We start from the raw sequence: 15,043 nt of genomic DNA, 5'->3' as shown, positions 1-15,043 counted from the left end.
CAGTGTCGTTACAAATAAAAATTTTAATAAAACGGTATTACAAGAGTCGAAGCGTTTAGTAAACAAATAAGGCAAATTACACAGAATATTCTTTGTAATAAATAATTTCCATTATAGAAAGATTGGTAAAATGGCACTGCAACAATATTGCTTGTGTAAAATAACAATTTTGTTTTTTTAATAAAAAGATTATAAACCTGTGATACATACTTGTAATTAAACGCCGGATCTATATGTCCAATAAAAAATGGAAGAGCCAGAGAATAGTATTATCTATCAAAATGCCTTCAAAATTCGTAGTGGAATTGTTTGAAAAAACCGAAATGTCACTAATTGAAACAGAACAAATAGTTATACTAAGTCGGTTGAAATGATAGTGTTCGGAAAAATTATAGCTCAGGCTCTTGTGAGTGCCTGAAGTGGAGAATTAAGGAGGGGGTTTTTTGTGATAAGAAAGAGAGGAAAGAAAGAGTAGGAAGGAAAGAAGGGGAATAGGCGGGGTGGAGAGAAACATGGCTCCATAATGGTGGAAATAAGTTTAGAACCTGTTGATAAGCTTCTGGTAAAGAATCAGTATCGCTCTGTTTATTTAAGCCTTTTTTCTGTCTTTTTATGAAAAGCATCTCTGAAGTGAGTCTTTTCATATAAGGAGGTTCCTTATCTAATATCTGGATGTTATTCCAATCGAATTCATGGGTGGAATCTAATTTGTGATGAGAAGTGACAGAGGAAGAGCTATTTTTTTGTTTATGTCCGTCCTGTGTTTTTTTATTCTTGTATTTGATTGTCTTTTTGTCTGTCCTACATAGGTAGCCTCACACTCCAAACATGAAATTTTGTAGACTACACCACAGTGAGACAGAGAGTTTAAATTATCTTTCCCCGTTTTAATGAATCTTTTTAAAGTACAGTCAATAGTATTGCATTAACCTTTGGCTAAGGCTAAACAAGACGCAGAGCTCTACACAACTCTGTCGAAAAACACAATTTAACGAGATTAGTAGCGCGATCCGTATTTCATTATTGCATTTGTTATGTATTTCTTATCGTATCTATGTTAGTACAAAATAGTTTTTGATAATGCTATATCAAGAAGAGAAAATTATTTTTCCAAAAATATTTTATGTTAAGGGGGAACACCACGGTGACGGTTTCAAAAAATCGATTTTTTTTTTTGCATTTTTGTGATGTTTGGAGTCTTAAAAATATGTTCCTATAATATTATGGTAAAATTCGTAACGAAACTATAGTAAATATGTCATAAAGTAGAATTTGGTCAGATGCCGCTAGTAAAACCGGCCGCGCGCTACCTGAAAAGATTCGGCAGTCCCCTTGATCTGTCTGTAGGGAGTTTTACCGGTATTCTTTTGTTGTCTACGTGCTTGAGTTCTATTGCTTCAGAAGGCACTTCATATGCACCCGGATTGGACGCACTTTGGTTCGTTACAAAATTTTATCGTTTTATATGAACCAATTAGTTGTAAAATTTTAAACGCGTTTTTCTCGAAACCACGTTTTCGTAACTGGGCGCTCTCATATCTCGGCCAATTTTTATCCGAATTACTTGAAATTTGGACAGAATGTTCACAACAAAATTGTCTTTAGTTGCACGTACGGATTTTTCAATCGGATTATTAGTTTTTGAAAAACAATTAAAGAAGTAACGAATTTTTGTTGAAAAATCGAAAACTTTTTTTTTAAACAGTGCCATTTTGTCAAAAATTATTTTATCAAAAAATCCGTACGTGCAACTAAAACTACATTCATATACTTTAAATCACAATTAAAAAAATTTATTTTAGAGCTCCCGTTCAGATGCAGCACGAGCGCCCGTGCACCCATGTTTTTTCAGACGAGGTGCACATCAATCATCATAGTTATTATAAATATGAATATTATTTTATGAAATTTTTTTGTAACATAATATAAGTATGTACTTTTAACATATATAGTTTATAAATTAAACAAACTATTAGATAATGAAAAAAAAATTCACGAAAATAGCCTTTTTTTTCGGCCGTCACCCTGGTGTTCCCCCTTAATATGTATAACAATATACTTATAATTTCGTACACATTAGGTATCTCGATGTAAGATCGGTGTACAATTTAACTGTCTCTTGTAGATTAATTTATTAAATAATTCTTTAAGAAAAATAAATTAATAATGTAGCACTAACATCCTGCGACGGCTCTGGATGCCATTCTATTATATTTATTTTATATTAATGTTTTATCAAGAATTGGTTTCTTAGCTGTAATGCATTCTTCACAATCGTGCGTAATATTGCTATCATACATTCTTTTGAGACGAAAAATAAAAATAAGTAAAGACAATTTTGCTTTGTAAAAAAAAGATATTCATGGTTTTTCAATGTGAGGTTAAAGAGATAGTCATTATAATAATATTATATTCCAAAAAATCGTTTAAAAGGAGGTCGAAAAGTTAAAAATTATATTATTGAGTTGCAATCGTATTTAATTCTAATATCAAAAGTTAAAAATATACAATACGGCTGTAAAATTTGTAAATTTTTAATTAATTTTTTATTAATAGTAATATTATTTATAGCAGAAATGGTAATTGGTTGCAACTTTTGGCTCAATTTTCTGATTGACGTCTCCTATCCTTTCCTTGCCGCTCGCATGCTAATAACAAGTCGCCAAACGCGCTAACAACACGACTTAACGCTTAAAACTTTATCTGTTTTCGTATAAAAGACATATGTTAATTATTTCATCACTACTTATGCAGGCACATTATAAATTTACTATTTAAAAAACAATTGAGTGATCTGAATAATAATTAATGGTTCGTAATCGTGAAACATTAATGCCACGTGTTTCAAATTGTTTGCAATCATTGATCTGTAAAAGTAAATTCTCTTATTTATTTTACTATCTGTTGCATTGAAAGACGCGAAAATATGATATGGAAATAAGAATTTTGGGATTAATTGTATATATCTAGTAGAAAATTATTATAATTTTTAGTTATATGAGCTAGTTACATAATAAATTACATAATTCTAAATAAAGAGAACTACACTGGTTTTAGAATAAGTAAATTTTTTTACCGTAAGAAACAATATATCTCATTAAATAAACATTTAAATAATATAAACGTAGTTTAATGCGTTTAACCTTCTGAATATAATAAGTGCGTATATATTCCGCAAATAAATATAATCGATGTAGCCGACGAACTCATATTAACATTTGGCGAAAACAATCGATGTGGCCGATGAATATACAGGGTGTCCGACAATTGCTGAATCACCTCTCGGGTGCAGGTAGAGCGGGTTAGACCGAGTAGAAAAGTCCTCTATCGTTTTGCGATTTTCGCAATAATTAATGAGAAATTAATTAAAGAAGATCGGCCAATTTGTGCGAGTCTAAGCGCGCGGCGAGAAGAGACAGCCCGTTGTTACGTGGTCGCTAGGACGCAAGGATCTAGCGTTACACACCGCTCGTATATGCCGTTGTCATTCATAGAGCGCTCCTCCCAACGATTTATCGCGCGCCTAGTAACCAAATAACAGTGGGCTGTATCACCACGGGTTTCTTCTCGCCGCGCTCTTAAACTCGCGCGAATTGGCCGATATTTTTTAATTAATTCCTCATTAATTGTTGCAAAAATCGCAAAATAATAGAGGACTTTTCTATTCGGTTTAAACCGCTTTACCTACATCCGAGAGGTGATTCAACAATTATCGGACACCCTGTATACAAGGTGATTCAAAATAACCTGATGTTCTTGCAATGCCATATTCTTGAGCGAATTCTGAGACGATTTTTCCTTTTACAAAATTTTGTTCAAAGTTTAGTTTTCGAATTATAATTGAAAGTAGGTAGCAACTTACGAGTTCGGTACAATGGGCAGGCAAGGACGGCAACGTATAATGAGACTGTCAAGTATTTACTATCGTCTCATGACGCATTGCATCGTCCCTGCCTATCCGTTGTATCGGACTCGTAAGTAGGAAATTATTTTCAATTATAACTCGAAAACTAAGCTTCGGACAAAATTTTGTAAAAGTAAAAATTGTCTCAGAATTCGCTCAAGAATATGGCATTGCAAGGATGTCAGATTATTTTGAATCACCCTGTATATGCAAAATAAAATTTAATAATAAAGTACAGTCAACAGTATTGCATTAATCTTTAACTAAGGCTTAATAGGACGCAGAGCTGTCGTAATCGGCGAAAATAACGTGACCGGCAAAAATAAAAAGCCACCTCATCTATAAGACTGATTTGCTTTATAAAAAAAAAGTATGTTATAAATTTTTTTTAACTAAAATTGAAAATTGATTTATTAATTAAATGTTTTTAATTCTAAAAAATCAATTTTTTAATTTAATACTTTATTTATTTTTAAATGATCATATATTTAAGAGACAAAATAAAATAGCCAGTTAAAGTAATATAGAATTTTAATTTTAAAAAATAACAATATTATTCTAATTAATAGTTAATATGATTTCTTTTTGCTTTAATAACTTTTTGAAGTCTTCTTAGCATACTTTCAACTAAATTTTGCAAATGTTATAAGTCCAGACTCTCCCATGCTAGTTGTAGCGCTTCAAAATAGGAGTCCTTATTAGTTACTCCGCATTTGTCAACTCTATTATCCAGAATCACCCATAGATTTTCGATCGGATTCAAATCTGGAGACTGTGGAGGCCATTCGATTCGGCAGGAACGAAAAAAAGCTTGACTTTTCTTTGCTGTGAGTTTCGGATCGTTATCTTGCTAAAAAATAAAATTATCTTCTAGCCTGAGCTTCAGCAAAGACTCCTCCAAATTTTTATTAATTATGTCAATGTAGACATCTGCCGTCATAATTCCATCAATCTTGACAAGATTTCCTACTCCTGCCTATGAGAAACATCCCCAGATCATAATATTTTCTCCACCATGCTTTACAGTTTTTTGAATATGCCGATCTTGAAGCTCTTTTCCGTGTTTTCTCTAGACTCTAATCCGCTTCTTTTGTCCAAATAACTCGAATTTGCTTTCATCTGTTTATAGAATCTTTTTCCAGAAGTCCAATGACATTCGCATATTTCCGAGCAAATTGCAAACGTTTTTTCTAATTGATAGCACTGATGAAAGGTCGTTTATGTGTGAACCGGCTGTGTAAATTTGCTTTACATAATCTACGACGTACAGTGCGGTCAGAAACATTGAGATGAATGTGTTCCCTGAATTTCTCTGACAGTGATCTTTGGATTTTTTTAACTTCTCGAACTATTTTCATATCTTCCCGCTTGGATGTTGCTCGTTTTCGGCCTCTTCCGATTCTATCTGCCACTAATCCAGTTGAGTGGAATTTCCTTCTAATCTGTTCTACCGCTCTCCTACTTACTTCGTAGTTTTTAGCTATGTTTCGTTGAGAAAGACCTTTTTGAATATTCCGCACAATTAGATTTCGGACTTGTGTGGAAATTGGCGCTGCTATAATAAACTACATGTTAATTTCATTGCTTTATAATACTTTAAGGTATAGCAACGCAAGTTTTTTTGCGTTTTTTAATAAATATTTTTTTTTTATTTTTTGTTTTTTTGTTTATGTATTATTTTTTTATAATATATATAGTATATGTAATAATATATACATATAGTATATTTAGTATAATATATGTAAAATATGATAAAATATAGTATATAATATAGTTAATTATATATATGACAGCTTTTTTTGAAAAGTTTTAATATATACGACAGATTTTTTTGAAAGATTTAATATATACAATTTTTTTGAAAAATTGTATATATTAAATTATTAAATTATTGTATTTTGAAAAACAATACTGTTTTGTTTTAGTTGTGACAAGAACGTGTACTTGGCGCCTTTTTCTACCTTTTTTTAAAAAAGGTAATTTTTTGATATTCTTTTTTTTAGTAATATAAGTATATACGACAGCTTTTTTTTTATTTAATATATACGACCATATTTTTAAAAGATAAAACAATACTGTTTTGTTTTAATTCTGATAAAAATGACTGGAAATTATAAATATTGTTGGAACTAATTTAGGATACATTGGACAGAAATATTAAACTTTGAGATATTTAATTTTATTTATTTTAGACAAATCATACATTAATGTCTCAAAACATGTGCCTTTTTGACTGAATGTATGGTAAATTAATTTATACAATCATACCAATCATCACTATGCCTCATAGGACAATTGTTTAAAGACTTTATTGTATGATTTGTCTAAAATAAATAAATTTAAATATCAAAGCTTAATATTTCTGTTCTAAATCTGTATCCTAAATTAGTTCTAACAAATATTTATAATTTCCAGTTAATTTTAATTTTGTATTAGGTGTTAAACTTAATTTCCGTTTCTCACAAGTAGATGGTGCTAGTTACAAACGAAATAAGTTTTGATGTTTGAAGTTGCTTGTTTTATGAAGGATAAACATTGGTCAATACAATTTAGTGTGCAAAGATTGATTATTGTGTAAACAGAGAGATTTTTTAATCGATAAAAAATGACTCGTAAAATATTTTTAAATAAAATATTTTTTTGATATGTACTTCTCCACTATTTCGACATGAAGAAAACTGCAGCTAAAACGCATCGCTTACTGTCTGAGACTTATGGTGGAGACTTATGGAAGAAGCTCCATCAAAAACAACGTGTATAGAGTAGTTTCAATGTTTTTGAAGTGGTGATTCTAGCGTGGAAAACAAAAAACGTTCAGGACAGCCAAAAAAGTTTGAGGATCTCGAACTTCAAACTTTACTGGATAAAAATCCATCTCAAACGCTTTTAGAATTATCGAAAGTGTTAGATGTGTAAGAGTTTAGGGTATAAGGCTATTTGTCACCTTGATCTCACGATAAGCATCTAAATATGTGATTGATTAACGCGTGCGTTAATGCATTCATAGTTGGCGCCATGTACTTCGCGTTTCTCGCGTACGATTGGTAGTTGGAGTTGTCAAGGTAACAGAAGAAGAACGAGAAGTTGAGAGAGGTTTTTTCGCGGTGGATCAACGTGTCGCGATCCTCATTCTGTAGTTTTCGAGAAATAAAAAAAAAGAATATATCGCATTCAATGTCGCTTGCCACTTTCAATCCTCATTCCTCCTGGGGTGCGTTCATAAAGTTTACTTCGAGTAGAGTCAGATTAGAGTTGGGTTATGTAGGAATTAACTCTAGGAGTATACAATTTTATGTGACTTTGTGAACGACTGGCGTAACAGTTGAGTTGACAACATGGCAGAAAATGTGAAAAAAGGAATTTATTTTTCTGTGTTTTCTTTTGCAAAAAAATGCTGAATATTCAGATAAGTATTATAATATATAATGCTTTATATCATAATACATCTTTCTTTTATAAGTAGTAAATTTAAACAAATCATTATTATTAACAAAAACATTTTAACTATTCATTATTATTAACAAGTTATTAAATTACAAGTTATTAAGTATACAATTAGTCATTATTATTAACAAGAATCTTTACAAAATGTTCCATAAATATCTTAACTTATTTAAAAATATTGTTTATATTTATATTCTATACGTATTTTTAGGAAGAATCTGACGATGAAGCTATGCAATGTTATTAATTGAACACATTTAAAAGAAAAGCCTAATTGTATTGTTGGATACATAGAAAATGTTGTAGCAAACTATACAAGTAAAGAGTTTCAACAACATTGAAAATAAAATTAAATAAAATACGTTATTGGCACAATTTTACATTGCACGCGTTACATTTACGCTTTACATTGTGTGCGACCATCGTCCTAATAAAAATTACAAAAACTATGGATAGAATTAGAAATAGAGAAGAATACATATGATACAGAGAGATTCTATCTATATTGTATGTTTTTGTCACGGTTTTTTCTGTTTCTAATTGCATCTATCCAAAATTATTATTAATCTTTAATTTATTTATCTACAAACTATGAAAGGTAAAATAACAATTGATTACAAATCTTTTCATTAAAAAAAATAATAAAAAATAATAAATAATTGAAAATAAATTACCTGCAACATTTTGTATTAATGTAATACCATTTTTGTTCATAATTCTTTTTCCTGTTTCGTCTGTTAATATTATATAGTTTTCCATTTTTGAAATAATATTTAATAATATTAAAAATAGAAAAAATGCCCCCAAAAGTATGTTTAGCGTAGACAGCGTTTAGGTTATGTAGGTTCCACCACACCATTATCACTTGATTATAACCTTTTAAAATAAGTAGATCATTATTGCGCATGTCGAGTTATTTTGACCCACCTTCTTGACATGAGTTAAAAAAGTTAACTCTAGAGTTAACTCTGTCAAATTTATGAACACTTTACTCTGAACGTACTTCCGGTCATATTCGTAGTTTCTGAACGCTATAGAGTTAACTCTAGTTAACTCTAATAGCGTTTTTGATTATACAGGATTTGAACGACCCAAGATTGGTTAATGACGTCATTGCAACCTCTCCACCAATGAAAGATTTGCATTTATAGTAAAATAGTGATTGATCAACCCTAGATCGTTCAAACCCCGTTTATTCGAAAACGCTATAAGTTAAAGAGTAAAGCCGAGAGCACAGACTTTTGCATAAAGCATAACGCATAAGCATAAGGAAATTGATTGGTCCGTTTCCTTATGCATTTGCTTATGCTTATATATAGACCAATCAATTTCCTTATGCTTATGCGTTATGCTTTATGTAAAAGTCTGTGCTCCGGCCTTAAACTTTATGAACGCACCCCTGACAATACGTTTGTGTTGTGATTCCGCGTATTAGAGTTTCCACGCCGTGGTTCAACTTCCTTGTGGTTTGTCGGCTCGGATCTCTTTGTTCGAATCTGCATATGCTATTTCACGGACAATTCATTGACTCTGTCGGTATTAATTATACGCGTTTCACGCGGTCTATGCTCATAAACACTAAGAAAATTCATAATTTACAGATGTTACTCAAATGGCTGTTTGCAAAAGCTTACATGCCCTCGGAAAAATTCATAAGGAAGGAAAATGGCTGTCACATGTGTTGTCCGAAAATGCCATCTTAAACCGTTTGTCCATCGCAACTTCTTTGCTTGCCAAGCAACATAAAAAAAGTTTTTTGTGGCGTATTGTAACCGGAGATGAAAAGTGGATCTACTTTGATAATTCCAAACGGAGAAAATCATGGGTGGATCCCGGGCAACCATCCATTTCGACACCAAAACGAAATATTCATGGACATAAGGCTCTGCTGTGTGTTCGGTGGAACCAAGGCATGCTTTATTATGAGCTGTTGCATCCAAATCAAACTGTTATCGCTGATCGCTACTGACAACAACTGCATCGATTGAATAATGCATTGATGCAAAAAAGGCCATCCGTAGCTAGTAATTGACGCAAAGTGATCCTTTTGCACGACAATGCGCGACCGCATGTTGCAAAAATCGTGAAAGACACACTTTTGGAGCTCAAATGGAAAGTTCTTTCACACCTAACGTATTCTCCAGACTTGGCTCCATCGGATTATCACCTTTTCCGATCGATGCAACACGCGCTCGAAGACACACACTTCTCCAGTTATGAAGAAGTTCAGAAGTGGGTGGATGAGTAGTTTGCTTCGAAAAATAGCGCATTTTATCATCGCGGAATTAGTCTCCTGCCAGAAAAATGGGCAAAAGTCATAGAAAATAAGGAAAAATATTTTGATTAATGTATTTATTTTACTTTCTTTCTAATAAATAAATTTTTTAAGACGAAAAATGACGAAAACTAAGTTTAACACCTAATATATTACAAGATTTCTTGTCGAGTTTATGTTTATAATTTTTGTTTCTTATTTTTTACGGATATAAAATTGACTGAAAATTATAAATATTGTTGGAACTAATTTAGGATAACTACAAAAACGTGACTTATGCTATATTTTTTTATATATAAAACTGCCTGGAAATTATAAATATTGTTAAAGCTAATGTAGGATACATAGAACAGAAATATTAAACTTTGAGATATTTAATTTTATTTATTTTAGACAAATCATACAGTAAAGTCTCGAAACATGTGCTTTTTTGACAGAATGTATGTTAAAATTAATTTCTATCATTACTATGCCTTATAGGACAATTGTTTAGAGACTTTAGTATATGATTTGTCTAAAATACATAAAATTAAATATCAAAGTTTAATATTTCTGTCCTATGTATCCTAAATCTATGTAAATAATTAACAAACTTCATTTCTCTCGATATGAAAGTTTCTTAATAATTTAAATAAAATTTAAAGTATTATACATAACCCAGCAACATAGCATGACTTTTCCTTTTAATCTTTTGTACTACTTTTGTTTCTGTCTTTTGTACTTTTCTGTCTATTTCTGTCCTATGTATCCTAAATCTATGTAAATAATTAACAAACTTTATTTCTTTCGATATGAAAGTTTCTTAATAATTTAAATAAAATTTAAGGTATTATACATAACCCAGCAACATAGCATGACTTTTCCTTTTAATCTTTTGTACTACTTTTGTTTCTGTCTTTTGTACTTTAGCTTCATTCTCATTATTGCTATCATCTAACATTGGTCTCTTATTTCCATGCAGCGTATTTACATTATACCTGTAATTGCGAGTTTTGATATTTAAAATGTTTTAATCACATTTTAGTTAATAGGCAAATCTATATAACCTTGAGATAATATCGAAATTTCAACTTCCTTTATGTCTTTTTTTTTATTGTGTATTTAACGTGACGTGACCATATTAACATTATATTATATTATGTCTTTATGGGCCACTTTTTCCAACGTCGGTTAACTTTAACCGACTGGTAACTTTTCAGAATAGCCAACTTAAAACTCGAAACTTGTATATACATATACATATACAAGTTTCGAGTTTTCAGTTGGCTATTCTGAAAAGTTACCAGTCGGTTAAAGTTAACCGACGTTGGAAAAAGTGGCCCTATAAGTAAGAAGGTTAGGTAAATTCGTAATAAGCTAACTAACACTTTTTCACACATTCGTAACGGCTAACACTTCTCAACGCCGTAAGCGCCCCTAGCGTATAAAAAGCGAAAATGGAACATCCCAGACGACAGAGACGTTGATTGAAATAGTTTTTCAATATCTTGAACTTTAGATTTTTATATCTATCTTTACAAAGCACGTAGAGTAAAAACAAACATACTTTTATTATATAATTTGGACATGCACAATCGATTGAGCCTATTTTTAAATCAATTGGCTTAGGCGTTACTGAGATCCGATAATCTCGGCTCGTCTCAGTTCTCGGGCTCGCGTAAAGAGACACAGTCGATCTTGCGCTGCGTTGCGCGTTGCACATGAATTTAGCGCGAGACACTACCGTATTGGCCGGAGCACAGACTTTTGCATAAAGCATAACGCATAAGCATAAGGAAAATGATTGGTCCATTTCCTTATGCATTTGCTTATGCTTATATATAGACCAATCAATTTCCTTATGCTTATGCGTTATGCTTTATGTAAAAGCTTGTGCTCTCGGCTTATCTCTTGATTCGACGTTCTTTTTTTGTCAATTTTAGTGCTACATTTTAGTACCTTGAATTTACCGGCAGTATACCTTCTCAGTACTTGACATTTGACATTTTCTTTTACTAATTATTGTACACGTGGTCACAGAAATGCCTTAACACATGAACTTGCACGGGTGTTAAGGCACATCGAGTCGGCGTGTTCCGACTCTACATATTTTTACATCATGACTGTGGTTATGAACATAGCGGCAAAGCTGTTTTGACCCATTAAGTAAAAAGAAACAGGAGGGAGCATATACTAGCCAGGACTAGGTAAATCCGCGGACGGATGTACGTCATGGCAGCCATCTTGAGCGACCACTTTTTGAAAGTGAGAGGGAATGCTCGAGCATTGCGGCAAGCGGCATACCGTACGCCGTACGCATTAATATGCAGTGTATTGTCTTTTATGCAACAGTGTATGGAAATAAACGATCAAAATAGTATACTGTAGAGCTTGTGGCATAACAGCAGCAGCTCGAAATCATGGAATAACGTTTCATCGGTTAGTATTATCAACAATAATGAGATTTTTATTTTGGAGATTATAATCATATGTATAGTATTGCGAAATTGTAGATTCACAATAATTACTAAATAATTTTCACTCACAAACAGATTTCCGAAAAATCCGGATCAAAGAAATGCATGGATAAATTTTTGTAAGGAAGAAAGATTTAATATAAATTTAGATTTTAGATTTTAACATTGCTCTTATGAAAATACTGCACGAGTGCAATCTCAATGAAAAACGCCATTAAAATTTGGTATTATTGTTGCATATTATAGTTATTTTCTTTTAATTGTACATTATTTCCTAATTAAACATAACAAGTCATTCAATATTGGCGTCCTTGAGCGGCCATCTTGAGCGACCACTTTATATAGTCACTTCCGTCCGCACTTTTAAGACTAAACGCTCCCTCCTGTTTCTTTTTACTCAATGGGCTTGTTCGTTTTAGCTACACTGGGGCTGCTCTGGGTCTGCTCTACACAGGATAATACAGGACAGATAAATAGTTTGTCCTGTATTATCTTGTTTAGAGCAGACCCAGAGCTGCCCCAGTGCAACTAAAACGAACAAGCCCATGTTTTGACCCAAGATCTATAGAGAGAAGGTTACCTCAGGCAAACCGGTTGTGGGCGAGGGACGATGAAGTAAGGGGGGAGCTAGAAACAGCTTGTAGGCGAGGGACGATGAAATAAGGGGGGAGCTAGAAACAGCTTGTAGGCGAGGGGCGACGAAGGAAGGGGAGAGCATGATGATCTTATCGGCTAACAGTAGCTGTCTCTCTCGCACGCTTTAGTGTTTTTTCTCTCGCTCCTTTAATATAGAAATGCTTTGAGTTTTTATCGAAAAAATACTTTTATTTTGTAAAATATTGATAGCACTGGAAATTGCGTAATAAAAATTGAAAAGTAAATTAGAAAAGCGCTATAAATTACATATATTGCAAATTATAGCGCTAGATATTTAACGTTTATAATGTTAAATATTGCTGCAACAGATGCATTTGTGATACAAATTGCTTTGTACTCGTATTTAGACTGTAATATTAATAAAAATAAAATATAATTTGGGGATATACACAAAAAACATCATTTGTAAAGTAGTAAAATAAAAGAAAAAATAGTACATATTTAAAAATTATTTTTAAAATAATATTTACTGTTTATATGCATTATTTACAAAAGAAATACTATAAAGAAATTTATTTTTTATATTTAATTGTGAAAACCTCAAAAATTGTCAAGAAATTGTAACTAAAATTCATAAATGTAAGTACAATTCTAGGATAATATAAAAAGCATCATACACAAATTTATTATGATACAAACTTAAATAATGAAATTGTAATATATGTTTCAACATTGCAAATGTGAATATTTATATGATAAAATTTACAAAGTGTTAACAATTTTTTAATATTTGCTAATAAAATATTATTGAAATGTTTCTGTTGAAATCTTAAAATAATTCTTTAAAACAAATATGATGGGGTATATATTAGGGATCATTAAATATGCGGCAACATTGTGATTATAAAATTTTATAAGTATCTATAATAAAAATTAAGTATAATAAATATAATAGGTATATAAGTATAATAATAAAATTTTTATAAGTATCTATAATAATAAAAATACATATATGTTGTATTAATCTGTTAATATAAAAAAAGTATTAATTAATTTAACGCAAATAAATTTTTTTGGATACTATATTAAAGGAGCGAGAGAAAAAACACTAAAGCGTGCGAGAGAGACAGCTACTGTTAGCCGATAAGATCATCATTGCCCCTCTTGCCGTTCACCCCGCTCAGCATGTGCCCCTCTTGCCGCGCGTCCCTCTTTGCGCGTGAGGTAACCTTCTCTCTACAGATCTTGGTTTTGACTACCTTGACTTGACACACGTGCAAGTTCATGTCATGGACATAGGAATATAGGGACGGAGCATAAACTTGGTTGATAGACAAGGGGAGTGAAGCCAAAATGCGGGGGGGTCCGCCATGATTCTGTGCCTGAATCTGATTGGTTATCGTTATACGTATGCTGTTGTTATTATACACTAGAGGTACGTTCCACTTGGCGATCGCAACGCTTGTGGAATTATTTTATCTTTGTTTTTCATCGAAAGTTAAAGAAAGATAGATAATGTTCGCGAGCGTTGCGATCACCAAGTGGAACTCAGCCTAGGTAATGCATTTCGTCGAGTTATCAAACATGTTCTGTCAAAGAATTTCTCTTCAAAGTGGACAGAGCAAATACGAGCTGTACTTGGGATAGATGATGAACTTATTTCCAAAATATCTAACCACAATGTACAAGTTTTAGGATCTTTAGAAAAACTAAGAAAAAAAAACAATATTTTTAACAACTTATACTCTTAAAATAAAGTATATAATATTACTTTAAACATATAATATTAACTTTAATATGAATAAATAATTTCAATACCTGTGAAATGTTATTTTTACATTATTTCCGCTGTTACTTTGTTTCCAATTTTAATAGTCGGATCTATTTTTACAAGACTGTACAAAACACTGCACCATTTTTTATATTCACAAAATATATTTAAAATAACAATTTTAATTAATGTTTTTTCTTGATATAACTTCAAATGCTCATTATATCTGCCCAAATTGCATAATATTTTTGCGTCGAATAATGACCAACTGCACTTGCGTCAAATAGTAGCCAATCAAAAATGTGCACAGTTTACCTCGTCCTCTTCCTTCAGTGGTTTTCCCCTCGCAACGTTACACTCCGTCCCTATATTTCTATGTCCATGGTTCATGTGTGACATTTCTGTGACCAGGTATACAGGTATACAGTACTGTAAATTTATCGGCAGCAGATGCAAACTCGAGCCGGCCAGCACTAAGGCACTATAAACGTGAGTATTCTCGCCATTTTTCTCCCATTTCCCCACTCCTTGCCCTCTCGTCTGCTAAGCTGCTTAGGTTGTTTTCCAGCATGGTGTAAGAAACAAGGTGTGCTCGT

General features: G+C 32.0%; 2 long non-coding RNA genes across 2 annotated transcripts; both read left to right on the top strand.

The window, feature by feature from the left end:
• The first annotated feature begins 390 nt into the window (after positions 1–390).
• LOC136998142 (uncharacterized) lies at positions 391–3,857 on the top strand. Its single transcript, XR_010888765.1, has 2 exons — positions 391–1,438; positions 1,803–3,857. It is a non-coding gene; the product is annotated as an uncharacterized lncRNA (long non-coding RNA).
• A 4,423-nt stretch (positions 3,858–8,280) lies between these two features.
• Positions 8,281–9,745, top strand: LOC136998141 (uncharacterized). The gene is made up of 2 exons (XR_010888764.1): positions 8,281–8,880; positions 8,950–9,745. It is a non-coding gene; the product is annotated as an uncharacterized lncRNA (long non-coding RNA).
• The last annotated feature ends 5,298 nt before the right edge of the window (positions 9,746–15,043 follow it).

Source organism: Linepithema humile, chromosome 1, assembly GCF_040581485.1.
Source record: "Linepithema humile isolate Giens D197 chromosome 1, Lhum_UNIL_v1.0, whole genome shotgun sequence".
NCBI classification, from domain to species: Eukaryota; Metazoa; Arthropoda; class Insecta; order Hymenoptera; family Formicidae; genus Linepithema; species Linepithema humile.
This window is presented reverse-complemented; position numbering and strand designations above follow the sequence as displayed.